Source organism: Astyanax mexicanus, chromosome 1 (assembly GCF_023375975.1).
Source record: "Astyanax mexicanus isolate ESR-SI-001 chromosome 1, AstMex3_surface, whole genome shotgun sequence".
NCBI classification, from domain to species: Eukaryota; Metazoa; Chordata; class Actinopteri; order Characiformes; family Acestrorhamphidae; genus Astyanax; species Astyanax mexicanus.
The window spans coordinates 125,203,629-125,223,881 of NC_064408.1; the positions used below are offsets into that span (position 1 = coordinate 125,203,629).

General features: G+C 35.8%; 1 long non-coding RNA gene across 2 annotated transcripts; it reads left to right on the forward strand.

The window, feature by feature from the left end:
• The first annotated feature begins 5,543 nt into the window (after window positions 1-5,543).
• On the forward strand, window positions 5,544-9,734 carry LOC125784795 (uncharacterized). Of its 2 annotated transcripts, XR_007427376.1 has the most exons (4): window positions 5,544-5,752; window positions 5,993-6,188; window positions 7,484-7,661; window positions 8,849-9,734. It is a non-coding gene; the product is annotated as an uncharacterized LOC125784795 (long non-coding RNA). The 2 variants fall into 2 exon arrangements; XR_007427374.1 differs by having other exon boundaries at window positions 5,544-6,188.
• The last annotated feature ends 10,519 nt before the right edge of the window (window positions 9,735-20,253 follow it).

Below are 20,253 nucleotides of genomic sequence, written 5' to 3' on the forward strand. Positions count from 1 at the left end.
TGTGTGTGTGTGTGTGTGTGTGTGTGTGTGTGTAGAATGGAATCTGGAGGGGTGATCAGAATGAAAAAAGGAATTAAGAAATGTAAGTTAACACACACACACTCACACACTCACACAAACATGCACACACACTCACACAAAAAACATAGTCACACAAACATACAAACACAAATATACAAGCGCACTCAAACACACATACAAACACACACACACACACACACACACACACACACACACATACACACACACACAAACATACACAAACACAAACACACAAACATTGTAACCTCTCTCTAGAGAACTTTCCAGAAAAACAACTTACATAAGATCTAAGGGGGGTGAGACCTGCCAGTGATTTAGCTACTAAGATATATGATATTCACAGTCCCACAAAATTTACCAGATCAGTCTAGTTTAAGTATGAAACACCATTTATCCAAACCACCCAAACCCACATATACACCATCATGGACATAAACAATGAAAGGAGTCCCTTAATTCATTCTTTGAAGAATGGACAGTCTATTAGTCAATGGATTCAAATAGTCCCACTTAGTCCAGCCAGAGTCCTTAGCAGGGTTTAGAGCGGGTGAACAGTCTTTCTAGTGGTTGTCTGCTGACAGAGGTTGATAAGTCCTTGCTTCAGGCTTGACTCCTCTTGGGGTCTCAAAGTCACAGGGATTTGTGGACATACATAAACTCCCTCTGCACACACAAACTCCAATTATTACAACAAAAGTAGCCCTATCAGACCGCCCCTCACTATTAGTACTAGCATAATCAAGCAACCCTGTTAGCCTTAGCAAGTTAGCCATAGCAAGTTAGCATTAGCATAATCAAATTAGCACATGCATAAAACAAACATTTCCACATCAGCATGTTAGCATTAGCATGTTGAACTTCTACTCACTAAGCTTCACAATCTGTATTCCTTACATGTGTAATCACACCCCTCAACAACAGTCAGTTTAACACAATGACAAAAGTACTTACAGAAGGCATGAAACCATGAGGTTTCCTCCCAGGGAGACGCAGTACAGAGTGCAATGTGTTCACCCATCAACTCTCTCTCTTTAAACCTCCTGTATGCAGCCAAAGCATAGGCAAAAAAATCTAGAAACCCCCCTAGTGGCCGGGAGGCCAGAACTCTCAAAAACTCTATAAATAAGGCTATGTAGCCAATTTGGTTACAACATACACACACAAAATCAAACACACACTCACACAAACACACATACAAACATACACACACATTTACACAAACATACACTCACACACAAACATACACTCACACAAACATACACACACAAACACACACTCACAAACATACACACACATTGACACAAACATACAAACGTACACACAAACATTTACACACACTCACATAAACACACATACATACACTCACAAACACACACTCACAAACATACACACACACACAAACATACACACACACAAACGCACAAACAAACACAAACACACACACACTCACAATCACACAAACACAAACACTCACATATACACTCACATACACACACACGCGCACACATGCATACACACATAAAAAACACACTCACATAAACACACATACATACACTAACAAACATACACACACTCACAAACACACAAACATACACACACTCACAGACATACACACACAAACACACACACTCACAAACACACAAACATACACACACTCACAGACATACACACACAAACACACACACACACTCACAAACACACACACACTCACAGACATACACACACAAACATACACACACACACTCACAAACACACAAACATACACACACACACACTCACAAAAAACACAATCATACACACACTCACAGAAATAAACACACAAACATACACACACAAACACACACTCACAAAAACACACAAACATACACTTACACAAACGCACAAACACACACAAACATACACACAATCACACAAACACACACACTCATATACATTCACACACTCAAAAACATACACACATAAACTCACACAGTCACACTCACACACAAACATACACACACACAAACATGCACACAATCACACGGACACACATATACACTCACATACACACAAACATACACAAGCATACACACACTCACAAACACACACACAATCGCACAAACACACAAACACAAACATACACACATAAACATACTCACACTCACAAACACACATTCACATAAACATACACACACTCACAAACACACATTCACACACAAACCTACAAACAAACACACCCACACACACTCACAAACATACAAACACACAAACATACACACACACACAAAAACTCTCTCTCTCTCTCTCTCTCTCTGTATCAGTGCAGTGTGTGTAATGTGTGTTCTTGTGTTCAGACGGCTGTCATTTCACACTGGATCCAAACACAGCACACTGTAATCTCTCTCTGAGTGAGGAGAACAGGAGGGTGGAGTTTAGAGAGGAGCTGCAGTCGTATCCTGATCATCCAGAGAGGTTTGATAGGTATCGGCAGGTTCTGAGTAGAGAGAGAGTTACTGATGTTACTGGACGCTGTTTCTGGGAGGCTGAGTGGAGCGGGAGAGGAGCTGTTGTAGCTCTGAGTTATAAAACCATCAGCAGGAAAGGAGGAGAATCAGACTGTCAGTTTGGACAGAATATAAACTCCTGGTGTCTGATCTGCTCTGATAACAGTTACTCTGTTCTTCACAATAATAACAGAACTGATCTCCCCCCTCCTCCCTCCGGCTGTAGGAGAGTAGGAGTGTATGTGGACTGTCCCGCCGGCACTCTGTCCTTCTACAGAGTTTCCACTGATACACACTCACACACTCTCACACACTTACACACATTCTACACCACCTTCACTCAGCCCCTCTATGCAGGGATTGGGTTTAATTGTTATGGCTCCTCAGTGACTCTGTGTAAAATATAATAACCCTGTGTGTAACAGAGTGTGTGTGTGTGTGTGTGTGTGTGTGTGTGTGTGTGTGTGTGTGTGTGTGTGTGTGTGTGTGTGTGAGTGTGTGTGAGTGTGTGTGTGTGTGTGTGTGTGTGTGTGTGTGTTGGGGAGCTGTATAAATAATTTCTATTCCAGACTAAAGACTTGAATCAAACTGATTCATCAATCTACAGTTTATCACACTGTTTATGATTACTGTAATAAAATGTATTTCTTTATTCCTGTAATTCATATTGTTATTTTTGTTGATTATTTTGTGTCATTTTATAATTTATATTCACAGAGCTTCTGTTACTGTTATACTGTTTACCATTTGTATGTGTTTCTTTATTCCTGTATTTCAGATTATTATTCTGTTTCTTTTACCTTATTTTTGAGTTTATTATTATATAATAAATAAAAACATTAACATCAACTCTTGTTTTTTTATTTATTGTTCGATTGTTAAACTAAAAATATATTTTTAAAAGCCATTTATGTAGTAATTTACTTGTAATTGATGAAATAGTTTAAATGGCTTAAATAGCTTATCTTCGTAAAAATAGCTAATGTATAAATGATTTATTCAGTTATATTTTAAAATTATATTTTAACTAGTAGTGTTAATCAGTTACAAATGTTTCATTATGGATATTTAAATGTAAGAGGGAGTAACTAATACAGTCGCATCAATTGCTTAAAAATATTGTATTACTATATTCTTTGAATTATTATTATTATAAATCTTATAATTATAAACTATAAAATGTATAATTATTATTATAAATAAGCTCTGTCTTCAGGAGTCTCTTAAAGAATCTCTCGCTATCTTTAAGAGACTCCTGAAGACAGAGCTCTTCAAAGAGCACTTACTCTCCTACCACCTCTAACTAACTACCTTCTACTACCAGATCAGGAGAATCTCTCACTATCTTTAATAAACTCCTGAAGACAGAGCTCTTCAAAGAGCACTTACTCTCCTAACACCTCTGACTAACTACCTTCTACTACCAGATCAGGAGAATCTCTCACTATCTTTAATAAACTCCTGAAGACAGAGCTCTTCAAAGAGCTCTTACTCTCCTAACACCTCTAACTAACTACCTTCTACTACCAGATCAGGAGAATCTCTCACTATCTTTAATAAACTCCTGAAGACAGAGCTCTTCAAAGAGCTCTTACTCTCCTAACACCTCTGACTAACTACCTTCTACTACCAGATCAGGAGAATCTCTCACTATCTTTAATAAACTCCTGAAGACAGAGCTCTTCAAAGAGCACTTACTCTCCTAACACCTCTGACTAACTACCTTCTACTACCAGATCAGGAGCGTCTCTCACTATCTTTAATAAACTCCTGAAGATAGAGCTCTTCAAAGAGCACTTACTCTCCTAACACCTCTAACACACTAACTACTTCTAACCTCATTTCCTTCTTCCCCTCCTTCACTTCTCTATCCCTTTATTTCCCTTCGACCTCCTTTAAGCCCTATGTAAAATGGTTTATCTTAATTCCTATTACTTTTGTACTTGACTATTGTAAGTCGCTTTGGACAAAAGCATCTGCCAAATGTAATGTAATGTAATGTAAAATCATATTTTAAAAATGTAAAAAAAGATGGGTAACACTTTATAATACTGTTCCATAGTTAATAGGTAACTAAGCAGTAACTAAGCAGTAACTAATTAATAGTGCTGCATTAACACCTAAATATTTTCTATTAACTACCAGGGAGTACTAAATAATTACTCAGTATATAGTACTGAACTAATGATTATAGTAGTTTACTATTAACTCCGCATTAATTACTGAAACTTACATATCTCCTGGAGAACTACTTACTAATAATGTCTCCTTTATAATAACTATTCATTAATTACTGCTCAAATCAACATTAATTACTGAAAACCCTTACATCCCACCTGGGGAACTATAGATCTAAATCAGTCTACACAATTATTCTATCAGTGGTGATATTAAAGGCATATTTGAGTGACACCATTTGTAGTAGTAGTAACCTTAATTACCTTATTATCATCATTATCTTCCAAATATTAGCAACATATAGTAAAATACTACAGTGTGTCGTAATCTGCTTAAACCCCATTTTTAAAATAAAAAAAATAACGTAATATTATTACATAGTAGACATTATTTATGTTCTCCAGAAGACTCTAAGACTGACTGTACTCAATTTTGTTTTAATGGTCACTGCTTTAATTTTCAGCACCAACCTTATAAACGTTCATCTTTAGCCTTGCAGTCTCACAGACTTTACGTGCGCATTATTAGGGTAATTACGGTAATTCCACAGCGCCGGACCGCTAGCCTCTATCAGTGTGTTTATCTGCTGCTGCTGCAGGTTCTTCTATCAGTGGTGATATTAAAGTCAGTGACACCACTTATCATATATTAACCTTACTTACCTTAGTATGCTCAATATCTTCCAAATGTTAGACACACTGAAATGTGCAGTAGTCTGCTTAACCCCCATTTTTGTAATGTTCTGTCAGTGTGTTACAGGTGTTTATTCTAAACCTGTGCTCTTCTTCAGTCCTTCTGGAGATGTGCTCAGTAGAAGTGATGGCTCACATACAGCTTCCCACTAAACATTAGACGTCTTATGGACGTGCAGATCATGTCTATATTGCGTCGGTCGGTCCAAGACCAATTCTGTACGTCTACACGACGTGCAAACTAGGTCCGCTATTTGGACGTCTAACTATGACCCCACTTGGACGTCAATATGCAGTTAAACATTTGAACGTCGGACTAGGTCACTTTTTTGGACGTCATGGGGACGTCTAATACAGGTGCAGGAAATTAACATTATTTAAGAATATATTTATTTTTAAATGTATGTCAAAATTGTTGTTATCAATATTGTTAATCACTATGAATATAGATTATTTATGATTAAGCATCATTTATTTCTAATTATTTATTTGAGTATTATATTTTTTATCTATTTAATTAATTAACGAATGTAGGTATTTATTTACGTATGTTTTTATTTTTATTTGGAAATGCAATTTATGTGGAAAATTGTTAAGTTGATTTCAACCAGTCAACACCACTCTGATTTGCTGAGACCGCACGTCATCATAAACTCCACTCTGATATGCCGAGGCAAAACACGCTAAACATTTTTTGGCTGCTGCAGTAGCTCAGCTCAGCTCAGCTCATTCAGTTCAGCTCGCTCAGCTCAGCTCCGCTCCGGACCGGACTCAGCTGCCACTAAGCTATAAGGTAAGACGATATGTATAATAAGTTAATGTATTTGTAGTGTTAGTTGTTTTAGCTCTGTGGTCTTAACCTGAACCTGCTGGCGTTGCCTCTCTTCCCAGGCAGTTAGCTAACTAGCTAGCTAGCTAACGATAGCTAAACAGTGGCCATAGTTAAAATGGAATTGGAATTACTTTTGAGAACGACCGTAATGCAAATAATATTTACTGTAACCGAAGCTTTAACGTAGAAGCATTGTCCGGTCATTAAGTCAATGCACTAACCAGAGCTAGGCTGATAAGCCAATCTAAGCTAAATCAAAGAACCGTCTTTGGCTAAATTCGCTAAGCTAGCGTTAAGTTATATAAGTTTGTGGCACCCACAATTAACCTAGGCAACTGGGGGCAATATCAAGTGCATTTTGAATAGCCTGAAGAAGTAAGTTTATGTTAATATTACATAAATAAGGCAATTTAAAATAGTTTGTTGTGGGAAAACATTTATTAAAATAGCTTAATATGATGTGTGAGAATTAAAACGGCACGATAATTCTGGTCAGGTGTTAAATGTGTATTCCCGCCTTTAGCTTAGCGTTAGCTAAGCCATAGCATGAAGAAGTAAGTTTATGTTAATATTACATAAATAAGGCAATTTAAAATCGTTTGTTGTGGGAAAAAAAATATTAAAATAGCTTAATATGATGTGTGAGAATTAAAACGGCACGATAATTCTCGTCAGGTGTTAAATGTGTATTCCTGCCTTTAGCTTAGCGTTAGCTTATCGTTAGCTTAGCATTAGCTAAGCCATAGCATGAAGAAGTAAGTTTATGTGAATATTACATAAATAAGGCAATTTAAAATAGTTTGTTGTGGGAAAAAAATAATTAAAATAGCTTAATATGATGTGTGAGAATTAAAACGGCACGATAATTCTCGTCAGGTGTTAAATGTGTATTCCCGCCTTTAGCTTAGCGTTAGCTTATCGTTAGCTTAGCATTAGCTAAGCCATAGCATGAAGAAGTAAGTTTATGTGAATATTACATAAATAAGGCAATTTAAAATAGTTTGTTGTGGGAAAAAAATAATTAAAATAGCTTAATATGATGTGTGAGAATTAAAACGGCACGATAATTCTCGTCAGGTGTTAAATGTGTATTCCCGCTGTTAGCTTAGCGTTAGCTAAGCCATAGTGTGAAGAAGTAAGTTTATGTGAATATTACATAAATAAGGCAATTTAAAATAGTTTGTTGTGGGACAAAAATAAATGGCCATCTTCAACATTTTCTGAGATTTCTAATTTGTCTTTTTCTACTTGTGCAGATGGAGTCATGAAATGTGACGGGACAGCCACCGAGGACTTCATACTTCGGAGCATCTCAAACATGCACCACAAAGACGTGGAGGACACACCGCTGTCTCTCAGGACCTAGAATCTTAATGAAAGTATAATGATGTTAAGGGAAGGTGTAGTGGAAAGGTGTGATAGTGTTGAGGGAAGGTGTAATAGTGTTGAGGGAAGGGGTAATGTTAAAGGTGTAATAGTGTTAAGGGAAGGTATAATATTGTTAAGGGAAGGTGTAATGCAGGGGTCTCAAACTCATTTTTGCAGAGGGCCACATTGACATATTGGCTGTCCTCTGAGGGCCAGATGTAACTTACAAATATAAGAAAATGTAACCAGATGTAATATAAAATGAATGTAATTACTCCTTAATGTTAAATAACTCTCAATATACTATTTATTCAATCAAATATTACAGTTGCAAGGAAAAATGTTTGCTTGTTGCTCTATTAACATAAATCCTTTTAATTTGTCATGTTATGAAATCCAAAAACTCCATCAATCAAGAACCAAACTATTCAAGTGAATAGAAATTACATCAAGTACAAGTTATATTAACTTTGATCAAAACGTTTGATACTGAAATAAGGCTTAATAAATATAAAATCAAAAATTGTGAGCTGTGACAGATTTAGCATTTCCTCAGATTTAGCAGTTCCTCATCCAACCACTAGTCGGAGCTGCAGCTGCAGCACCACAAGCCCGCAGTCTTTGCTTAGTCAGAGCTGCAGCCCAGCCACGGGCTACAGGACTCGGCTGAGCCTGTCTGGAGCGTTTTGAAATTTTTAAAGTTCTTCTGTGTATGAAATAAAATAACCCCACTAACCGGATAATACAGCTCTCTACAGTTCATCTTTCAGCACAAGCAGCTAACAGCAGCAGTTTAGAGCAGCGTCACGGAGGCACTGCTGGGATTACATTATAAACAGGTCAGTTAGCGCTGCTAACCTCAGGATGTTTATAACTACGGAGTTTAATGGACACACCACGGCAGCAAGGTTAGACTGTTGAAGGCTACTGAAGACTACTAAAGCAGGCAACGCAGCGTAAGCAAAAAAAAACAAAAACCACACACACACACCAAAATACAAGTTAAGATAAAATATGAAAACGAACATAATAAAGCATGAATAATTAAATTGAATTGCGGGCCAGATGTATGTTTATTTTGTTAACCCGTGAGGGGCCGTATGAAACCGCGTGGGCCGGTACTTTGAGACCCCTGGTGTAATGTAAAGGTGTAATAGTGTTGAGGGAAGGTGTAATAGTTTTGAGGGAAGGTGTAATAGTTTTGAGGGAAGGTGTAATAGTGTTGAGGGAAGGTGTAATAGTTTTGAGGGAAGGTGTAATAGTGTTGAGGGAAGGTGTAATAGTGTTGAGGGAAGGTGTAATAGTTTTGAGGGAAGGTGTAATAGTGTTGAGGGAAGGTGTAATGTTAAAGGTGTAATAGTGTTAAGGGAAGGTATAATATTGTTAAGGGAAGGTGTAATAGTGTTGAGGGAAGGTATAATATTGTTAAGGGAAGGTGTAATGTAAAGCTGTAATAGTTTTAAGGGAAGGTAAATGTTTAGTGAAATTGTTATGGTGTGAATCTAAGGTGTATGTTATGTTGATGTAAAATAAAGGCATTAACCCCAAATGAGATTTACTCATTATTTTTATTATTATATTAATGTTTCCCCAAACAGAAAGGGTCAATTTAAAATCAACAGTGGTAAGATGGGGGTAATTAATTTATCCTTTGCTTTTACTGGTTCTTTGCAGGTTGACATGTTTTGGAAAAAGTGAGAGGGTTGAAATGCAATTTATTTGTAAAGCATATTGTGTATAACTAACGTGCATAACTAGTTCCAGAAGGTTGTGAACCTGTTCCAGTAATTGTTTGGCTTAGCTTTGTATGCGTTTCCAGTGATCTGCTGAAGCTGGAACAATGGAACAGTTGCCACCGTCTGAAATGGCACTACAGTTATGCAGGGAGCCTCAAAGTAGCTGGTCTATAAAAACGAATACATGTAAATTTCACGTAGAAAAGACGTCCACAACGACTTAATTTAAACTAGAATTAGCCCTTATCCGGAGGTCTGGGGGACGTCAATACTGGACGTGCAGAAGACGTCAGAAAAAAGACGTCGTCTGGCGTCACAGTCTGCACCTTCAGGAGACCAAAATTGGACGTGCAAAAATGACCTAGAAAAGACGTCGTTTCAACGTCTCTTTGTTTAGTGGGTTTACTCTAGGCTGTGTCCTACATCCTTATTCTGGGGGAAATCATGTTTAAATGAATAAATATTTGTGTTAGATAACGGACTAGGCATCCCTGTGTTCTTCATAGATAATTAATAAGGGGTCCCTGTCTTCTTTTTTCGGGAGTTAACAGCAGCACATGGTAACCCATTACTAATTACTGAGGAGTTACTGTGTTCTTCTTTAGGAGTTACTGCAAATCACACCACAGTATTATAAAGTGAGAAACATGTTAACTAATTACTAATTACTGAGGAGTTACTGTGTTCTTCTTTAGGAGTTACTGCAAATCACACCACAGTATTATAAAGTGAGAAACATGTTAACTAATTACTAATTACTGAGGAGTTACTGTGTTCTTCTTTAGGAGTTACTGCAGATCATACCACAGTATTATAAAGTGAGAAACATGTTAACTAATTACTAATTACTGAGGAGTTACTGTGTTCTTCTTTAGGAGTTACTGCAGATCATACCACAGTATTATAAAGTGAGAAACATGTTAACTAATTACTAATTACTGAGGAGTTACTGTGTTCTTCTTTAGGAGTTACTGCAAATCATACCACAGTATTATAAAGTGAGAAACATGTTAACTAATTACTAATTACTGAGGAGTTACTGTGTTCTTCTTTAGGAGTTACTGCAAATCACACCACAGTATTATAAAGTGAGAAACATGGTAACTAATTACTAATTACTGAGGAGTTACTGTGTTCTTCTTTAGGAGTTACTGCAAATCATACCACAGTATTATAAAGTGAGAAACATGGTAACTAATTACTAATTACTGAGGAGTTACTGTGTTCTTCTTTAGGAGTTACTGCAAATCATACCACAGTATTATAAAGTGAGAAACATGTTAACTAATTACTAATGACTGAGGAGTTACTGTGTTCTTCTTTAGGAGTTACTGCAGATCATGTCACAGTATTATAAAGGGAAATATACATTAATAATGATAATAATAATAATAATAATAATAATAATAATAATAATAATAATAATAACACACATTTAACCTAGCTAACTAACACACACATTTAAACTAGCTAACACAATTAACCTAGCTAACACACACACATTTCCCCTAGCTAACTTAGCTTGCTAACTAACACACATTTAAACTAGCTAACTAACACACATTTAAACTAGCTAACTAACACACACAACCTAGTTAACTTAGCCAGTTAACTAACACACACACATAACCTAGCTAACTTAGCTGGCTAACGCTAACTACACACACAACTTAGCTAGCTAACACACATCCTAAAGCTGTTTAACAACCCACAGAGAGTCCTCCTCTGATCCGGGGGTAAAATCAGCTGGAAAAGATCTCAATATCTTGATTACTAGTTTATTTTCAATCAAATACAGAAATATGAAAGCAGCAGAGTTTCTCTTAATCCTCCTCCAGCAACAGCAGCACAGCAGAGAATTTACACGAAGGACCCGGAGAGCTGCGTCCGCTGTGAAATTACCGTAATTACCCTAATAATGCGCAGTGAAATAAATCTCTGTGAGACTGCAAACGCTGAAGATGCACTTTTATAAGGCTGATACCTAGTATTAAAGCAATGATTGTCAGGGGCGTAGCAGCAAATTCTGGGCCCTGTACACTCGCAATGTCAGTGGGCCCCTATCAAGTACATGAAGAACGTGAGCAAAAAAGCGGTATTTATCTAAAATAAAAAGCATTAATAAAGTTTTAAGCTACAATCTCTGGCAAAAATATATGGCAAAAATCATGATCACAATTATTTTTGATTAATATTGAGATCACAGTTATTTAACATGATTATTAATTCGCTTTGGTAACATCATGAATTTATTGAGCGTTGATAATAGCTTTTTAAGCACTGCACTGCAATGCTAAGGCTTTTTACCAGACAAAAATAATGAATTGCTTTATTGCTTAATATATGACTAGTGTGTACTTGCACCTACAGAGATATTGGTAGGCTATTTACATGTTGATATATGCAGCAGAAATATTGCTAGGTGGATCATTCATTAAGTCTCAGCACTGTTTCTCTTTCAGCTCTGCTGTGTTAGTAGACAATAGGCTATAGGACACGCACTGAACCAAAATAATAACTTACTTATAACTTATAATAAATCTCTCTCTCTCTCTCTCTCTCTCTCTCTCTCTCTTGAAACAACATACCAACGTAAGGGGGAGTTTCTAAGACCGGTTAATGTCGATATCTAACGTTACGCGGCTCATAATTATCTTTATTCTTACAGCAGCAGCAGCAGCCTGGTTCGTAACTTGCTAAGCTAACGGCTTCACGTGAGCCTACAGACATCAGCAGCAGCTGTGTGGAGAGGACTACATTAACTTTAATTACACTTAGCATAACAAGCAAACTCTGTTCACCTTTGGGAAAGAAAGCCGTCAACAGCTGCCTCCCCTCACTCTGCCTTCTTTCTTTCTTCTTCTGATAACCTGATTTCTGTTTTAGGGGCAGCATGAAGTCTCTAACCCCCCCAGGTCATTTAATCTGGGCTCACTGACGGTACACCTGTAGCCGGGTCGCTGTCGGGCGGACCAAACCATCTTGCGCCTCCAGGAGGGGGCTCCCAGAATGTCCCATATGTTGAGAGGACTGTAACTAAAGTTAATTATCTCAGTAGATGTTATCAATAATTTTTGATAGATTAATTAATAAATAGTTAATTAGAGGGCCCAATTCAATAATAAAAATACCACTTAAAAATAAATGAATAAATCAGGATTTTTATGGGCCCCTCTCCCTACTTGGGCCCTGGGTAGTCAGGTCCACTTTTCCCCCCACTACCACGCCCATGATGATTGTTACATTATTACTGTCTTACAGTCATTCTTAGAGTCTTAGATGCCTTCTGGAGAACTTTCATCAATGTCTTCTGTGCAATAATATTACGTTATAATGTTGTTTTTTTTCTTCCAAAAATGATGGTTAAGCAGAGTAATACACACTGAAGTATTTTACTATATGTTGCTAATATTTGGAAGGAACTGAGGATAATAAGGTAATTAAGGTTACCACTACTACAAATGGTGTCACTTGCTTAATTCAAATATGCCTTCAATTAATATGCATTTAACTCAAATATGCCTGATTTAGATCTATAGTTCCCCAGGTGGCATGTAAGGGTTTTCAGTAGTTAATGTTGATTTGAGCAGTAATTAATGAATAGTTATTATAAAGGAGACATAGTACTTCTCTGGGAGATATGTAAGTCTCAGTAATTATTGTGGAGTTAATAGTGAACTACTATAATCATTAGTTCAGTACTATCTACTGAGTAATTATTCAGTACTCCCTGGTAGTTAATAGAAAATATTTAGGTTTTAATGCAGCACTAATAATTAGTTACTGCTTAGTTACTGCTTAGTTACCTATTAACTATGGAACAGTATTATAAAGTGTTACCAAAAGATGAAATGCTGGTATTTCCCTGTATTTTGGAGAGGCAGACCAAAATAATTAAGTTTGGTGTTGTTTGCCTGTTAATGTTTATAACTCCACTATCCAATATTAAATGAAAAGGCTATTAAATTCTAAAAAAGAACAATTATTACTGTGGATTTTCATCATAGTGGCCCTGTGAACATTGCATGCAACATAATACAGTTGCAAGAAAAAGTATGTGAACCCTTTGGGATTACTTGGATTTCTGCATAAATTGGTCATTAAACAAACACAGTCTGTTTAAACTAAAACCACACAAAAAATATATATGTTTGCAAAGTTTTATTGAACACAACACACACCACGCAGCGACACAAACAAATCCATGGAGGCAGGCGAGAGAAGCGTGTTTTGTAGCAGAGGTTTGAGAAGCTTCTGTTAATGAGGTACAACCACTGGTTTACTCACCCCACTCCACTGTTTCACTCTTAACATGTGATTATAAATTAAAATACACAGGATGTCAGCCTAGACCATATACACGGTTTTGTTTTATAAAAAACGCTCCTTGCTGCCCTGCTGAGAACAACAGCTTCAATGTTCAGATTTATAGTGTTAAATATTTCAAGCCAGGAAAGACTTTCTTTATTTTATATTTTATTTATATAGGGAAATCAAGAAAAAAACATATTTTATTATACTATATTTATTATATAATTTTTTATTATATTTATGTTAAGAGTATTCAAGAGAAATTGTCTTTTATTTTTATAAAAAAATCTCTTTTTCAGAAAATAGTTCAACTTTAAATGTCTAGAGATACATTGGTGCTGTTAAAAATGCATTTTCCAATAAAGGGAGTATTGGCAAAACTGGTTATAATGTTTATGTTAAGGCTGCCTGTCTGAATGTCTGTCTGTCTGCAGACCTGTCTATTTGCCTGTATGTCTGCGCATCTTTCTCCCTGCCTGTCTGTCTCTCTGCCTGTATGTCTGCCTATATGTCTGTCTATCTGCCGGTCTTTCTGTCTGCCTGTCTATCTGCCGGTATGTCTGCCTGCCTTTCTGCCTGCCTGTCTGTCTGCCTGCCTGCATGTCTGTCATTTACCTGCCTGTGTGTCTGTCTGTCTGTCAGCCTGCCTGTCTGTCTGAATGTCTGTCGGTCTGCCTATCTGTCTATTCAACTGTCTGCCTACCTGTATGTCTACCTGTCTATCTGTCTGTGTGCCTGCCTGTGTGTCTTTCTGTCTGTCTGCTTGCCTGTATGTCTGCCTATATGTCTGTCTATCTGCCTGAATGCCTGCCTGTATGTCTGCTTGTCTGTCTGTCTCTTTGCCAGCTGTTATTTTAATATATCTGTTTTAAACTATTTTTATTTTTGTATTGACTCTGTCGCCCCCTGGAGGTGTAGGCGCGCGCTGCAGCCGTTACCCTGGGCAACAGTTTAACAACACTGCAGTGCTGGAGTTGACGGAGCTGCAGTAAATAAACAGAGGTGCGTACAGACCCAACAGACTGTCTAATATTACAGAAATATTCATATTTACAGAAATTACAGACTCTAATAACCAGTAAAACAACTCTAAACTGCAGCGTGTTACACTCTCTTCCTCTCTGTTACACTTCATTTACTGTAAAACTGAACACTGTAGTCCACTTTTGCAACAGACACATTTCTTAATTTTTTAATTTCCCTCAATATAAATGTAGACTGTGTTATTATGTAGTTTATTGGCTATGTGAATACACATATTGACAGCTTTCATTCTTTTACACTTGTTTGTGTATTTACTGTTATTGTGTAGTCATTTCTATTGAAGCTACAATGTAGAAATTAAATAAAATAAAGAAACTGAGAGAGAAACAGTGAATGAGAAGGTGGGTCTAAACTTTTGAAGTTGAAAGTTAAACTCATCCAACCTTTCTCTTTTCAGGAAAGCAGATTGAGTGGAGATGCCTAAATTTCGTGAACTGGGAGCCGAGTCTTCACCTCTTTCAGACAGTCGTTTACCACCTGATCCTCCCGGTCTAATAGCCAACAGATACATCGTCCAGCAGAGCCTGGGGAGGGGCAGCTTCGGCACTGTGTTTCTCATTAACGACACTAAAGCAGCTCCGGGAGAAAAACTGTGAGTCTAACCTTATCTACATTACTCTAAATTACTCTACAGTACTCTACAGTACTCTACAGTACTCTATAGCACACTACAGTACATTACAGTACACTACAGTACTCTACAATACAATATAGCACACTACAGTATACTACAGTACTCTACACTACAATACAGTACTCTACAGCACACTACAGTACTTTACATTACTCGACACTAAAATACAGTACTCTAAAACTCAGTACACTACACTACAGTACTCTACATTACAATACAGTACTTTACAATACACTACACTACAATACAGTGCACTACACTACAGTACACTACATTACAATACAGTACTTTACAATACACTACACTATAATAAAGTGCAGTACATTACACTACAATACAGTACATTACACTACAGTACTCTTCACTACAATACAGTACACTACAGAACTCAACAGTACTCTACACTACAGTATCTACAGTACATTACACTACAATACAGTATATTACACGACAGTACTATACACTACAATACAGTACACTACAATACTCTACAGTACACTGCATTCATCTACACTAAAGTACTCTACAATACATTACACTAACACTACAATACATTACTCTTTAATACAGTACACTACAGTACAGTACAGTACTCTACAGTACTCTACAGTACAGTACAGTACTCTACAGTACAGTACAGTACTCTACAGTACACTACACTACTGTACACTACACTATGCTAAACTACACTGCACTACAGCAGTCAGCACATTTGCCAAGTCATGGGACACTATACTAGTTTCTAGTTTCTGACATTAGTCTTGTTGTTCTATGTGTAAATAAGTTGTTTGCAGTGACTTTAAATTGGTTGTTTTGCTCTTTTTAAACTAATAATTTTTAGACCCCATATCAAACAGTTACTGTATGTATAAAAATTACATGTATTGTGGAGAAACATTTTACATTAAAGCTAGGATCGCACATCATGAAGTGCAACATGGGGAGCAGTTTGAACTCTTTGTATTTGTAAAAAAAAAAAAAATAAATTAATATATATTTAATTTAATAAAACAAGTTAAATTGATTTATGTCCAGAATTGCAGTGGTTCGATGTACAAGTGCATATACATGTAAATGAAGAAGATTTAGTTTAAAACTACAGAAACAGTATTATTATTACTATAGCTTTGTATAATTAGCTGTATGCTTAATTTACAGCTAATTATTGTAATTTTTAATATAGATTAATATATTTGCATTCATGAATTGTATGCATTTATAGCAGGGGGTCCCTTGAGAGTAAAATCTCCTTTTGAAGGCAGCTAGACTAAACTTCACATTTCCAGTTAAAGACAATTGTAAAAATGTGTTTACATAAACATGAAAGTACAAAACAGAGAGAGGATGCAGATGATTGCTACACCTAATATTATTGAAATAATGTAGTACATTTTCTGTAAAAAAATAAATAAATAAATAAATGTAATTTATGTCATTACTTCAAATTGATAAAGTTGAGTTGTGAAATTATAGGTAATGTATTTAGTTTAGATTTGTTTGTGTACAGCTAAAAGAGGAATATACAGTACTTTTACAAATTGCAGTAGGTAGAGTTCGTACACTTGTGAATGGAGCCTCAGGGGGGCGGTGTTGCTCTTTGGATGCTGGATTAACTTTCTCTCATAGTTTAGACTGAAGTGTGGAGGAATCCTCTGCTGATTTCTATTATAACTTTTTAAACAGAGAAATACAGTAGTTGAATGCATGCTTTTGAGTCAATAACCCATCTTATAACTGTGTGCATTAAAACAGAACAATTAACCATTTCAGACCCGAACAATATTCCAGTGGTGGGAAAATATAAGAATATAAGATTGCTGTTTTTTTTTCTGTGCTGGACACAAAACAGGACTGTAATATTTTTACATAAACTCTATATTTAAAAATATTGAAAAATCCAAATATCTAAAATATTCAACATCCCTGAGTAGTAAAATAAAATACCACACATATATATATATATATATATATATATATATATATATATATATATATATATATATATATATATATATATATATATATATATATGTGGTATTTTATTTTACTACTCAGGGATGTTGAATATTTTAGATATTATTTTAGATATATATATATATAAACACATCAAAGTAGTATAAATGTATATAAATCTCTTACTTTGCCTCGTTGGTATTATAAGACTTTAAATTACAAGATTCTAAACTGAGATTTAAACAATATATACATAAATATATAAATACAAAAGCTATACAAAGTGTGGAAGTAATCATCCATAGATATGAGGTAGTGCATTAATACAGAATACATTAAATTAAGTATAAGAGATAGCAGGTATCAGCAGATACAACAAATACTAAACATAAAACATGTGCATGTATTGCATTTAAGTTCAGTGAGTAGTGTAGTGTCGAGAAGCGTGAACAGTGTATACAGTAAAGAATACACAGTAAAATGTCAATAGAGTCCCAGGGCAGAGGTGGAAAGTAACAAATTACATTTACTCACATTACTGTAATTGAGTAGATTTTATGAGAAATTTGTAATTTTTAAAGCAGTTTTTAAAAAACGTAACTTTACTTTTACTCAAGTTCATTTTGACACAAGTAATTAACTTCGCTACATTGGAAAACTCCCCGTTACTGAGTAAAAAATCAAATGCTGGGGAACAAAAATTAATTGTATGAATAAAAAAAAATAGTTTTGTTCTTCATGGCAGCGCAGCTGAACCTTTCCCATCAGTGTTTATTACGATTATCGGGAGAGACGCTGTGTGAATCAGCTGTGCTCGGGGGAACCGGTGTTCTGTCGAGTTATGCTACCCATCGATATGTGCTTCTTTATAGCACTGCACATACACCAACCAACATTTTTTGTATGATTTCATGTTTTTAATGATAATTCCTTATGTTTTTTTTTATTGGGAACATTAAACAATCTGCTTGAAAGTTAAAAAAAAACATGTTAATAGCAGTTAAAGCATAGCACTAAAACTGTAAACTGTATAACTGTAAAACTGTATAAACTGTAAAAATACAGTTTATACTCACATATATGAACATAACCTTTTAACTTTTTAACAGTAAAGAAAAAAAATGGATCATAGAAACCTGTGGCACTTGTTCTTGAAGATGTTTAATGGGGTGGTCTGAACAAATACTGCCTGAAAGATCCAAATTATTTAATTAAATAATGATTTAATTTATGATTTGTACTTTTTTACATCAAATAAATAAAAGTAACTATGTAACTTTTACTCAAAGTAAATTTTAAACTGAATACTTTTTTACTTTTACTCGAGTAGATTTTTAGATGGGTACTTTTAATTTTACTTGAGTAGAATTTTAGCAAAGTAAAGTTACTTTTACTTAATTACAATTTTTCAGTACTTTTTCCACCTCTGTCCCAGGATGTAGATGTACATGTTGTTACAGTGTGATTACAGTACAGATTAAAATAGGCAAAGATTTAGAAAGCGGCTCCACTGGGAGGAGTTGAACAGATGGCTCTTGGAACAAATGATCTCCTGAGTCTGTCTGTAGAGCAGCTCAGTGAGAAGAAGCTGCCACTGAAACTGCTCCTATGATCCATGATGATGGAATGCAGTGGGTGACCATCAAATAGCCTGGCTAATCTGACCTGCACAGTGCAGACACACTGCAGTCAGACTGAATAACTATAGAATTTAAAGTGAAACTCTACGGTAGATGAAATGAGCATATGGGGTCGGCTGCTCTGGATCAGGGCCGGATGATGTGAGGAGCTCTGATGTGACTTGCCGGTGTTATAACTCCAAATGCACACATGCACAATGCTGCCGCTTCAGAAGATCAAAAGCACGTTTGTTAATTATCCAGGCAAACACAAATGAACAAACAGCCGTCAGCAGGATGTTGGGGGACGAGGATGTTAAATCTGAATTATTGCTTGGCTGTTAATTCGCTGTTAACCAGGCCACTGGGTCGCTTCTCTGAAAGGACTTTACTGTGCTGATTTATGCATTCACCCTGCTCTACATACATGTGCATACATTACCCATACTATAAACATATACAGTATCTGTCTGTCTATCTATCTATCTATCTATCTATCTATCTATCTATCTATCTATCTATCTATCTATCTATCTATCTATCTATCTATCTATCTATCTATCTATCTCTGTTTATCTATCTATCTGTCTGTCTGTCCATCTTTTCTTGCATTAACTGCATCACATCTGTGACCTACTGAAATCACTTCCCTTCTGCATTCTTCTTCTGTTGTGTTGTGGGTCATTATCTTGCTGCATGATGAAGGATCTCCCAGTCAGTTAGGCTGCACTTTTCTTAAAATTGATAAACAAAATATTGTAAAAGAAATAAAGTGTATTAAGTACATTTTTTTAAGTATACTTAACATGGAAAAGAACATACTTTTAAAATTTTAAATATGTACCTAAATATATATTACAGTTTTTCTCAACTGGTTTGGCTCATTTCCTGAAACTGAGATGACATTCTCAAAATAACATGGACAAATCCCCAAACTAACTTGTGCTTCCTCACAACAGAATGGCATTTCTCATTGCTTCCATCACATTTCACATGGTTTGTACATGTCTCAAGCACTTAGTACATCTTTACAAACGGTTATGTACAAGTAGCCTACACTTAACACAATCATCCTACATTTAGTACATTTTCCAAAAGAATGCATCGGTAACACTTTCTTTGAATGTCATCTTTATAAGACTCTATAAACATACTCATAACACATTATAATGCATTCATAAGGCATTATAAACATGGCTATACATATTTATAAAAATGTATAATTCATTATAGCAAAGTTTATTATGCATCATGAACTGTGATTATAATGCATTAATAGCTGCGTTTATAACAGGTTATACATCAACACCAAGAAACTCAGTCCCTGCTTGCAGACTTTATCATGACTAAAAAAGCTTCCA